Source organism: Lissotriton vulgaris, chromosome 3_1 (assembly GCF_964263255.1).
Source record: "Lissotriton vulgaris chromosome 3_1, aLisVul1.2, whole genome shotgun sequence".
Lineage (NCBI taxonomy): Eukaryota > Metazoa > Chordata > Amphibia > Caudata > Salamandridae > Lissotriton > Lissotriton vulgaris.
The window spans coordinates 2,096,545,763-2,096,557,827 of record NC_141689.1 but is presented as its reverse complement, the minus strand read 5'-3'; positions in this window follow the sequence as shown (position 1 = coordinate 2,096,557,827).

Below are 12,065 nucleotides of genomic sequence, written 5' to 3'. Positions count from 1 at the left end.
GCGATTCGGTAACCTGTTACTGAATCACAAAATGGGTTTGTGATTGGCTATTAGGATGGGGCGTATTTAGGGCATCCCTTCCTAATACCTAATGGGTATGTAAGAAATGTTTTATTCGGTCGCAATACCTTCACACTTTACCGCCTACTTCAAGTAGGAGGTAACCCCTTCGCAGTTTTGAAGGGGGCCCCAAGAGACCCCGTCCCCCTAGTGAATGCTTATAAAAGCGTTTTTAAGAGCAGGCAGTGGCCCCATGGACCATCGCCTACTCTTAAAAAATGAAAAGAAAACTTTTCATTTTTGTTTTTGAAACGTAAAAATGTTTTTAAAAATTGCTTTCTTTAAAACCAATCACAGACATGGTGGTCTGCTGACTCCTTGAGCAACAAAGAGTAGCTGTGGGTCTAGACAAATAATCCATGAAGCAATGTCTGATAAGTAACTAAATTCTAGATATGGTTGTGAAACTGAACAAAATATGATTCAAGCACAACAAGATACTTCCATGTTTTGAAAGTACCCATCAGTTATCGTCCGGTACCGCCTGTGTCATCATCTGGGCCTCCTCACACCAAGGAGAGTATTCTTGAAGCCACTTACGGAGTATGAAGTGGGTGCCCCAGTGTGTGGAGAGTTTTCAGGAAGGTGACCATCTACTGATAACTACCAAGCAGTGCGTAAAAGAAAATGAATAATAGTGACTTATGTGTGACTAAATGTGAACTCTAAAATTGGAGAACCGGTAGGAAAATGATTTAGTAGGTACCTCACATGTTTCTAATGTTTAAAAAACAGTGCGGGAGCATAGTAGGTTTAACAAATAGCTACTATGTATATCATAAGGTCAACATGTTTCTGTAGTCTATGGGCCCATAAAGGTGTCCGCTGCTTTCATCAGGACCGTATCTCGCTACTGCTTAAGAATAAAATTGAATATTTTTACTTAACGTGTTTCAGGTGTCACCTGGACGTCTTTAAATTAATATACGTCCTCCTAGGTATTGCTGGTAGGTAGGAGGAAGATGCTACGCCTCACCTGGCTGCGGCTCAGGTAAGTAGAGCACCGCTCTATCCGTCGGTACTCCAAGCGCCCCTATGTGCCGACTTGGGGAGGTGGGGGGATGTATCTGTGTTTGGTCTTTAAAATATTTTCCCCTGGGACCTTCTTCCTGATCGTTTTTTGTTATGGTCTGCTGACTCCACCATCCCTGTGATTTTAGCAATTTCCATTGGGTCGCAAACTGAGACCTACCTCATTAATATTTATGAGGTGAGTTTATTTGTGACCCCCTGGGAATCGCAAATGAAACTCAAAAGAGTTTCATACATTTGGAGCAGCGATTTCCTAATTGTGATTCACAGGAAATTGTAATTAGGAACTTGCTATTTCAAACTTTCATACATGTGGCCCTTAGTTCTTAAAGTTTCTCAAGCTTTCAGCGGCATACATATGGGTGGTCACTCATCTTAAACGGCTCAGGTACCACACTTGACTGCATGACTCTCCTGAAGGAAGGCTAGAGCTATATTTAATCAACCACTTACCAACTCTGTGGCAGCATTGAACGCACTCTGAATATAAGTCATATGTCCTCTATCCCCTCCTGATGACTTACTTCTTTACTAAAAATGTTGATTCATGTAAATTCCGGTTTTTCAAAATATGCATACTTTTCTTATAAAAAGAAATCACCTTTTGTCAGTAATGTTATTTGTGCAATGTGAAGTAAGACTGTTAGTCCTCCTTTTCTTTTTTGGTGCCGAAATATATATGTATCTATGTCTGTATATGGTATTTCTATAGTGCAAACCTAGCTAAAAGGTAGCGGAGTGCTGTACTTAGTCAAAGACGAGCATAAAGTCAACAAGTAATGGGAGAAGAAACTGAGTTGTGGGCGGTTATTGCATTGTGATGTAGCGCTAATTAAAGAGGTGAGTGATTCTTCCACTCTTTCCTAGGTTGGAGCAGCTTTGGGGCAGTCCTGGTGGATATGAGGACGTTGTTTCAGATCCTGGGTACACAGATGAATATTTCTCGAATGTTATCTCAAATCCATTAGCATCACTTATAAGCAGGCCCACTAGAATTATGTGGTTCTAGGGCCACAGCTTTGTTTGCATAATTAAGGATTAGATACACTTTCTACATAACCCATCATCTTCTGCATAATGTGTAAAAAGTTTGAAACAAATTTTGTTTGTAACTCAAATGGTTCAAAAGTTACTGAAAACACTACAATGCATGTTGTCACACAGTGTCAGGCATTTTGTTGAATAGAGGCAGAGCACCTTTCAGTTACTTATTGCTGTATTTTGGAGTTAAACTAATATTAATGATGTGAAACCTTTGCCCAGACAATGTTAATATGCTTAACAAGCATTGGCAAAGCCAATAGGTCTCGCCTAAACAAGAGCTATTGGCTTTGGCAATGTGTTTTTCCACTTTGTACACCAGTGTGGCTGCTGTTCAGCATGTCTGAATGTTAGTGGCATGGAGTGTCCTACATTGGAGGGGGGAAGTAGCGTGTCATAGACTGGATTTGATGTAGTAGAGTGTTGTAGAGTGGAGGAGTTGGAGTAGAGTGTTGTAAAGGTGAGTAGAGTTCAGTGTTTCAGTGGCAGGGAGTGTTGTTGTGTGCAGTGTCATAGAGTGCAGTGTCATAGAGTGGAGTAGCATAGAGTGGAGTGGTGTAACATGGAGTGGGGTGGAATAGGGCAAAATGGGTTGGAGTGGATTGAGGTAGTGGGGTTGATTGGATTGTAGTAGATTTGTGTGGAATGGTTTAGGGTAAAGTGAGCTGAATTGAGTGGGGTAGATTGGAGTGGGTGGCCTGGATGGGTGGATTGGAGTGGGGGTGGGTTGAAATGGAGTAAGGTGGATTGGATTGGGGTGGATTAGATTGGTTTGTGGTGGATTGGATTGAGGTGGGATGGATTGGATTAGAGTAGGGTAGTTTGGAGTGGGGTGAATTAGAGTGGAGGGGGTTAATTGGACTGGAATGGAGGCCAGTGAAATGGATTGGGGTGGATTGGATTGGATTCGAGTGGGGTGGACTGGACTGGTGTGGGGTGGAGAGGATTGGCGTGAGTTGGGCTGGATGGATTGGATTGAGTGGAGTGGACAGAACTTTGGTGGGGTGGATTGTGGTAGAGTGAGGCGGAATGGAGTGGTTGGGCTGGATGGAGTGGATTAGATTGGAGTGGGTAGATTGAAATGGGGTGGGGTGAGGAGATGTGGATTAGATTGGGGTGAGCTGGACTGCAGTTGGATGGATTGGAGTGGGGTGGAGTGGAGTTAGGTGGAATGAAGTGAGGTGGAAAGGAATGGGGTGGAATGGAATGGGGTGAATTGGATTGCATGGGGTGGGGTGAATTGGAGTGAGGTGGATTGTATCGAGTGGGTGGATTGGACTGGTTTGGATTGGATTGAGGTGCATTGTATTGGGGTGGGGTGAACTGTATTACAGCGGGTGGATTGGATTGAGGTGGATTGGATTGGGATGGGTGGATTGGAGTGGGATGATGTGGGGTGGGTTGGATTGGAGTGGGGTAGATTGTATTTGGCTGGACTGGATTGGGGTGAGGTGGATTGGATTGGAGTGGGATGAATAGGAGTGGGCGGATTGAAGTGGGGCTGATTGATTTGGAATATAGTGGGTCAGTTTGTAGTGGAGCAGATTCTTTTGGACTGGAGTTGGGCTGATTGGAGAGCGGCAGATTGCAGTGGGACACATTGTTTTGTATTGGAGTGGGTCTGATTGGAGTGGGGCAGATTGTTTTGTATTGGAGTGGGGCTGATTGAAGTGGGGCAGATTGTTTCGGATTGAAGTGGGGCTGATTTAAGTGGGGCAGATTGGAGTTGGACAGATTGTTTTGAATTGGAGTGGGGCAGATTGGAGTAGGACAGATTGTAGTGGGGCAGATAGTTTTGGATTGGAGTGGGGCAGATTGTTTTGGATTGGAGTAGGGATGATTAGAATGGGGCAGATTGTTGGAGTGGGCCAGATTGTTGAAGTGGGGCAGACTGGAGTAGGGCGGATTGGAGTAGGCAGATTGTTTTGGGTTGGAGTGAGCAGATTGTTGGAGTGGGGTAGACTGTTTTGGATTGGAGAGGGGCTGATTGGAATGGGGAAGATTGAAGAGGGACAGATTGTTTTACATTGGAGTAGGGCAGAATATTTGGGATGGTAGTGGGGTAGATTGTTTTGGAGTGGGCTAGACTGTTTTGGAGTGGAGTGGGGCAAACTGGACTGGGGCAGATTGAAGATGAGTGAGTTTGGGGTAATGGAGTATAGTGGATTGTAGTGGATTGGGCTGAGTGGTTTGGATTGGTGTGGGTGGAGTGGATTGGTCTGGGGTGGATTGGATTGAGTGGGGCTGATTCGTGTGGAGTGAGGTGGGGTGAATTGGTATGGATTGAAGTGGGGTGGTTAGGGGTGTACTGCACGATTATGTGTTAAAGCGTAATTTCAGCAAATACACATAGTAAAGAAACAATGTCACTTTGTAATAAAATAATCCACATCTTTTGAGAACAGCACCCACGAGAAAGAACAAAAACAAAGATGGGTGCAAAGTGAGAAAAGAAGACTTGGCAAAATAAAAGCAAGTTAACTATAGAAAATAAATCTTTGCAATTTTGTTTGTCCTGCTGGGCATGTTTTTGCCAGTCACACGCCTTTTGTTTTCACTAAAAGTTAAACAGAAAATAATTGTACCTCAATGACATCAGGAGCAGCGGACGGGCACTTATTATGTTGAATCAATCAGTGCTTGGTCCCTGCTTCACAGAGAGGAACAGACATGATGTTTGGCCTGTCTTGATGAATTAAGAGGCTGTAAAGAAGAGTGTCCCGCATGCCAACAAATGGTAAACATTGGGCGGGCTCCATGCCCCTTTTCTGTTAACAACAGTGTCTGGCAAACGAGATGCATTTGCTAGCACATGCTGTTGCAGTCTTGACCCTAAAAATGACAAAGTGGCAAAGTAAAACTGCTTCAAAATGTGGTACATTATGCCACATAATTGTTTTTTTGCAGTATAACCTACTCCACCCTGTCTCATAATTTCGTCCTCACCTGAAGCACATTTCCAGTGGTCTTACTTGTATGTAATCAATTAGGACAATTATACAGGTAAGGGGTAGTAACAGCAGTGAAGGATTGATAATAGTAGTAGTAGTAATATTTATACCATAGCAGTGAAAATAAATGCTGCCCAATAACACATTATGTAGAGCAACTGTACTAATAACAAACACACATATACCAATCGTTACTATAGTGCAATAATAATTGACTCATCACTCACAATGAACCACCAGATCAATGCTGTATCCTCGACCTGCTTCAACACCCTCTGCATGCTTTGAAAGACTTTCAGATGGATCACATCCAAATCCAGAAAAGTTGTCACGCACGCCCTCATAAGTAGCAGACTGGACTACATCAACGCTCTCTATGCCGCAACAAGAATCTCCTTTGCAAATTCCAGACCCCCCAGAACGCCGCAGCCAGACTGATACTCGACAACCCCCATCGCAGTCACATCACCCAACACCTCCGTGATCTCCACTGGCTGCCAGTCAAAAGAAGAATAACCATCAAACTCCTCACCCACGTATAAAAGGCCCTTCACAACACCGGACCGACATACCTGAACAACCGCCTCTCCTTCCACGCACCCGAAAGACACCTCCGATCAGCCGATCTCTCTCTGGCCACTGTCTCCTGCATCTACAAGACCAGAACGGGAGGAAAGTCCTTCTCCTACCTCGCGGCCAAGGCCTGGAACGACCACCTCATCCACCTCTGGCAAGCTCCCACATTGCCCCAGTTCAGGAAGGACCTCAAGAGCTGGTTATTCGGAAGAACCCAGCACTCAATGGAGCTGCCCCGCTCCCACCCCCGACACCTTGAGACCTTCACGGGTGAATAGTTGCACTTTCCCAACCCTGATTGATTGATTAAAAGTAAAATTCTAGTTTAATAACACAGTAGAGAAAAATTGTCCCAACAAAAATGCTGGTTAGATGTTCACAGATTGCACCTTGAATTGACTTTATAAGGAGAAACAACTACCTTACAGCACAATTTTAACCCCGTACGTCCCGTTTTTGTTTAAATATATGTTTTTAAAACAAAATGAACCTGAACAAATGTTATGGCATAACTCATATATTCAGGTGTGCTGGGGGAAATGTGCTATTTATTAACATTGTTGAAGGAGAGTAGGGGCGTCATGACCCACTCAAAGCTTCACACTCCCTACACTTGATCAATCCGTGAACAGCCATGACAGCGCGGGGATTACCCCGCACTGCCATTACAACACAGGAATTACAACAAAAGTTGTTACAACGTTTTTCGCTGGAGGGCGCTCTTGGATAGGGAATAGTTTAATTTTCTATCCAACTCCTTCCCTACTGTCAACGTGGGCTGGAGTTGGAATAGAAAATTTAACTATTCCACTATCCAGCGCCCTCCAGCGACAGTCATTGTAACGACTTTCGTTGTAATTCCTGCGTTGTATTGGCACGCGTGGTAACACCACGCGTTGTCATGACATACAACCGATCAATCAATCAATCAATCACTTATTTGTCGAGCGTACTAATCGCCCGTGAGGGTCTCAAGGCGCTGAGCGGGGGTGGGGGTGCAGCTACTGCTCAAACAGTCAGGTCTTGAGAAGTCTCCTGAAGGTCAGCAGGTCCTGGAGCTGTCGCAGCTGTGTGGGGAAGGTGTTCCATGTCTTGGCCGCGAGGTGGGAGAAGGATCTGCCGCTGGTGGAGGCCCTGTGGATGTGTGGGAGGGTGGCGAGGGCGAGGTCGGCCGATCGAAGCTGGTGGTTCGGGGTGTAGAAGGTGAGAAGCTTGTTGAGGTATGCTGGTCCGGCGTTGTATAGTGCTTTGTGGGCGTGGGTGAGGAGCCTGAAGGTGATCCTCTTCTTGACTGGGAGCCGGAACAGGTCTTTCAGGTGAGCAGTGATGTGGGTGTAACAATGGTAATACATAACATCTTGCTCTGTACAACTGCAGTGACGAGAGAGGTGCTCCTATCTTGTCTCTGGGCACAGCTCTTAGCAATGTGATGGAGAAGGGGTATGTAAGAGACAGAGACACTCATATTACAATTAGATATTAGCTGGCCTTTACGGCTTTATTCTGCAGGTGCCACATTGCATTTCTTTATTCAGTTTTTCTCAATTTGAGTAAAAGCTCCACCGAAATGCCACCATTTTCGCTACCCCGTCTGTATACCTTGTTGGTATCGGAAGGCAATGGGAAGGGTAAACAGAAGATGAATATCCAACTAGTTTGTCTGCATTACAGTTATCCTCTATGTGAGCATTAATATGTGTCTTCTGCTTCTACCTTATGACACTGAATGTCTGGACCTGCAGGGATAAGATATATCTAGGGGAGGGGGGGAATTGCACATATATAAGGATAAGGCCCTGTGTATTTGGGTGCCGCTGTTGGTCATATATAATATCCTACCACAATGCTGTAAGTGCTCTAATTGCACAAACACACAGTTGTTCCATTAACCCCTTCGCTGCGGCGGCTATTCCGCCGCAGCGCTAATGGGGCGGGGCGGCCGCGCGGCGGCCGCATGCTGGTGACGGAGCCGCTCCGTCACCAGCCGCGGTTGAGCTATGCTGGTGACGGAGCGGTTCCGTCATGACCCGCCCCGCTCATTAGAATGCCCGCGCAGGTGCGAAATCAGCGCCGCGCAGGCGCGGCGGCTGGGCCATGACGGAAGCGCTCCGTCATCAGCACAGCTCAACTGTAGCTGATGACGGAGCGGTTCCGTCATCAGCAGGGGAGGGGTTAATGCACGCTAAGTTATTTTCCTACAGACATGTTCGCGGTGCCTTGGAACCCCAAAGTATCTTTTATTTCATTACTGTGTTTTGTTTAGTGCTCTTCTGCTCAATGCAATACCACAGTTCCGTGGTCAGCTCTCTGCAATTGAAATAACTACACTGCACGCCTGCAGGATGGGACGAGTAAATATATTATTCCAATCCGTAGAGAGCCGTCCATCACTTGTGAGTGACACGAACACGCGCCATGTCAGTGCTTGTTCATTTGTTGGGGGAACATTAAAAAAACTTAACTAACTGGTAAGTAAATCATACAAAGGAATAAAGAAAGATCCTCAACAAATATGTTTGGCTGGCTTCTTTTTCATTAGTTTGTTTCATCCGTGATTGCACAATATTTTTCCACTTGTTCTGGGACTGTGTCCATAAAGTTGACAATGACAACTGTTGTGCAGTCCACATAGCAAGACTGATTTAAAGCAGAGAGGAGAAGGCGGGCTTCAGTGCACCCTTCAAAGAGCAGCAGAACTTCATTATTACAAATTCTGGTGCTCATTAGAGGTGGGACTGGTGTCAGGCAGACCGTCTCCTTCCTTTTCCAAACCCGGGTCTGTTGTTTTCACACATGGTCTGGCATGTACGCAATGTTCACACTCTGCACGAACACAGCCCCAAACATTTCATACACTACACGCAGGCACTGTGAGTGGAAGGACCTTACTTAATAACCAGCAACATCTTTAATTGTAGATTGCTTTTAATAATAACAGCAAGAAATAATATCCAGAGAAATGTAGTGGCAGTGATTCCATGATGTCATGACCAACATGGAGTCCTGATGCCATCACTTGAGACAATACTCTTGAATGCCCCGGCCGTCTCCGGGGTAAGGAAGTAAGCCATCCATGCCAAAGGTTTGCACTTTCTTCTTTTATAAGTAAACAAAATGGCCACTGAACTATATTAAAGAAAACTAGCTGTAAAAATTGCTACTGCCCTACATTGTATTAAATCCAACTTTGTACGTCAGATATCTGACTATCTGCTGCTATGCACCGAGGGTATTGAATTCTAGCCTAGTTGGGATGCCGCATGCTTCCTTCCCCCTTCTCCACTTCCAAAAGGAAGTGAAGAAAGACTCATGTCCTTGGCCACTGAGCAACTAACCTACCCTCTACAAAGAATCCGCCCATCACCCACTCGACAGCTTCTCAGTAAATGTAACTACCCTGTTCCTTCCCGCTTCCTGTTGTCTACAGTCTTCTATAGTACTGCTTTTGCTTTCTGATGCTAGGCTCATGCTATAAAAGGCAAACAAATAATGTAAAACAAACACTGTTTCTTATCATGTGGGGTATTTACATAGTGCAAATCAAGCTACGAGTAATGGCAAACTTTACGAACAAGGTGGATCTCAGAGTGGAGGGGGGATGAAGAGAATAGGATGGGTGGTGTTATCTCAGTGATAGAGGGACTCTGCTTTATTTAGGTTAGGTAGGTGGAAAGGGAGAGAGAAAGAAGATGTTGATTAGGAATCACTATGTGTCATGAGTGGCTATTAAAAATACTAGAAAAAGTGTGGTGTGTCTGATCTGAAATATGGAGGTTTTTCCATAACATTACCATGTACATTGAGAAGGCATGTGATGAAGCAAGGACTAGTAAAAAAGAGACTTGGTCTGAAGCAATCCCCTCCTTTAACTCACTAACGTGTTATTAAATACGTTTTATGTAAAACTAAAGTACACCACACCAACACACGGGTTAGTGAAACTTGCTTTTGTGTTTATTAACGGTAATAGCATGAACAAAGGAGTAAACTGCTTTAAACGGGAAAATCTTTACTGCGCATGCGTCAACTGCATCTACGTAGTATGACGAGCTTTCGCTTGGAGGGAAATTCTTGAGCATGAGCAGAAGGTACTATTATGGAGTCTTGAAGACTCGTGTGTTTGGCATCTGCTTGCTTGAACTAAATCGAGTGATTTTTACTAATTCTAACACGGAGAGAAGTCTAATAAATAAACTGGTTTAGAGTAGAGATGGGTGGTATAGAGTGAAACCATTTCTTTTTTAAAGTAACATCTGTCTTTCTGACTTCATCACTAGTGCGTATTTGGGCCTCTCATGTATGGCTGGCGTGGACTGAGCCATGTGACAATCACGCATGGGCACTGAAAGCTAATCCGGAATGATGACACAAAGGTCTGAAGAAGGGCACGGTTGCAGAGTGCCCGAGCCTGAAAACAAGCGGTAAAAAGTTCAAGTGAATGGATCCACATGTAAAAAATGTTAACAATTGTTGCAGATGCAATGTGAATGCGGGTGGGAATAAAAGTTGGGAATAAAAATTAAGGGGCTGGGTTTGTGAACAATAGTCTAACGCTGTGGTTCCAAAACTATGCGCTGTGGCGCCCCTGTGCGCCGTTATGAGTTGCCAAGGGCGCCACGCACGATGTGGGTACCACAGCTGTAGGGTGTGCCATTAAGCGTGTGTAGGCAGTAAAATATTATGTGTCTTTTAAGAATTATTGCAGCCCGCCCTGTTCTGTCGTGCCTCGTGGGGCCCTCTTCACAAGTTACATATAGATAAGACTACACTGCTTGCTCATTAACTCTTTAATTTATTTCGAGAAGTGGAGTTTGAAAGGGACAAGTTATAAATGTACAGTGGCCCCCACAGTCTCGTCGGGAAACAGGACAGCATCTGACTTCATGAACACGTAGTATGCTCCTCGCAGAACAAGATGAAGAATACAAATATAGCTACAACTTGTAAATGTAAAATACAGCCCATGTATAATTAAAATTGTATCCTGGCTGCTGTTCCCGCACTTTGTGTGAACTTAAAGAAACACTGCGCCTGATTTTAAAAATCAGAAATTCCAGTGGGCAAACTTGAGGCTGTGGAAATAGGCTGCATTGCAGCCAGAATTCATTTCCTGGCCCCAGTCTGACCCTCCGTATATTTCTCCATGTATAAAGCTTTTTCTGGTACTGTCCCTATTTCTTACACTTCTGAGGGCTAGCCACCTGCAGCAAACGTCAGTTTTTACGTCCAGTTTCAGGATATAATATCCTGAAATAACGTGGCTAACTCACTTCTTGGAAATACTTTTATGAAATCTTTCACAGGTTCAAACAATCATAAAATAGCTCTGAGGTTGAGCATGGCTGTGGCAAAGAACCGCGTTAACGTCTACGCGTCAAGCATTTCTAGTCTGTGTAAGGTAGCTCAGTGTAAGATAGATTTAAAATATGCTTTGCTGCAGAGATCATTCTGCGAACTGCAGGTCGCAAGTTACAGTCCATTGAACTAGGCACTTTCTAAACAGGTGCGTGCAGTCTGCAAGGCACGAGTTTTTAGCCAATCCTTCAATAAAGATATGGTTGACAAATGGATTTATTAAGTGGCAAAACAAGTTTGTAAGCCCTGAAAACAATTTAAGGGACATTGGTATCACTCCCCGTCTATTTCCTTAAAAACGTTTCTGAATAAAAAAACAAATGCAAGTTTTTAGAATCAATTCACAGCTGGCTCGAAAATGAAAAGGCAATTTGCACAAAAAGCAATATTTCTCAGAGACATCTCCGAAGTATGTATCCGGAAAGAAGCGCTGCTAGTGTCACATCAATTTTGACAGATGACCGACAGCAGCGTTGAAGCTGGAGTGGGCTGTTAGGCGTGGGGGCAGCAGACCTATATTCATATCCTGTGCCCCACACTGACCTGAGATGTAACTGGGTCTACCACCTCCACCTTGTGCAACTGACTCTACCTTATCCATACCAGCATTATACAAAACTGCCTCTTGCCCGTTCATTCTTGCTCTACCCTAGCCCCTCTGAGCTGGCTGGATCTTATACAGCCCTGTCTTCTTCCATTTATCTCGTTCTACACCCAACCTTATTGTCCTGTCCTGCCTCAGCCCCTGTGACCTTGAGTGTGCCTACTCGCTCTGGCAATGCTCACTGACCTGAAGCCACTGACAGTATATTACTTGCTGTTCACTAGCCCTCCCAGTCTGCCACCCAACTGACTGCACCATCCCTACTGTACTAACTTTACTAGGTGACTGACTCTGCCTGTGCACAGTGACATGGCATGTGACTGTCACTGCATCACCCGGCCTACTGGCAACTGTTAAAAAAATGGTGGAGAGCCACGGCCAACTGCCAATTTAGTCAAGGGAGCCACAGGTCAAAAAAGTTTGAAAACCTCTGGTCTAATGGAATA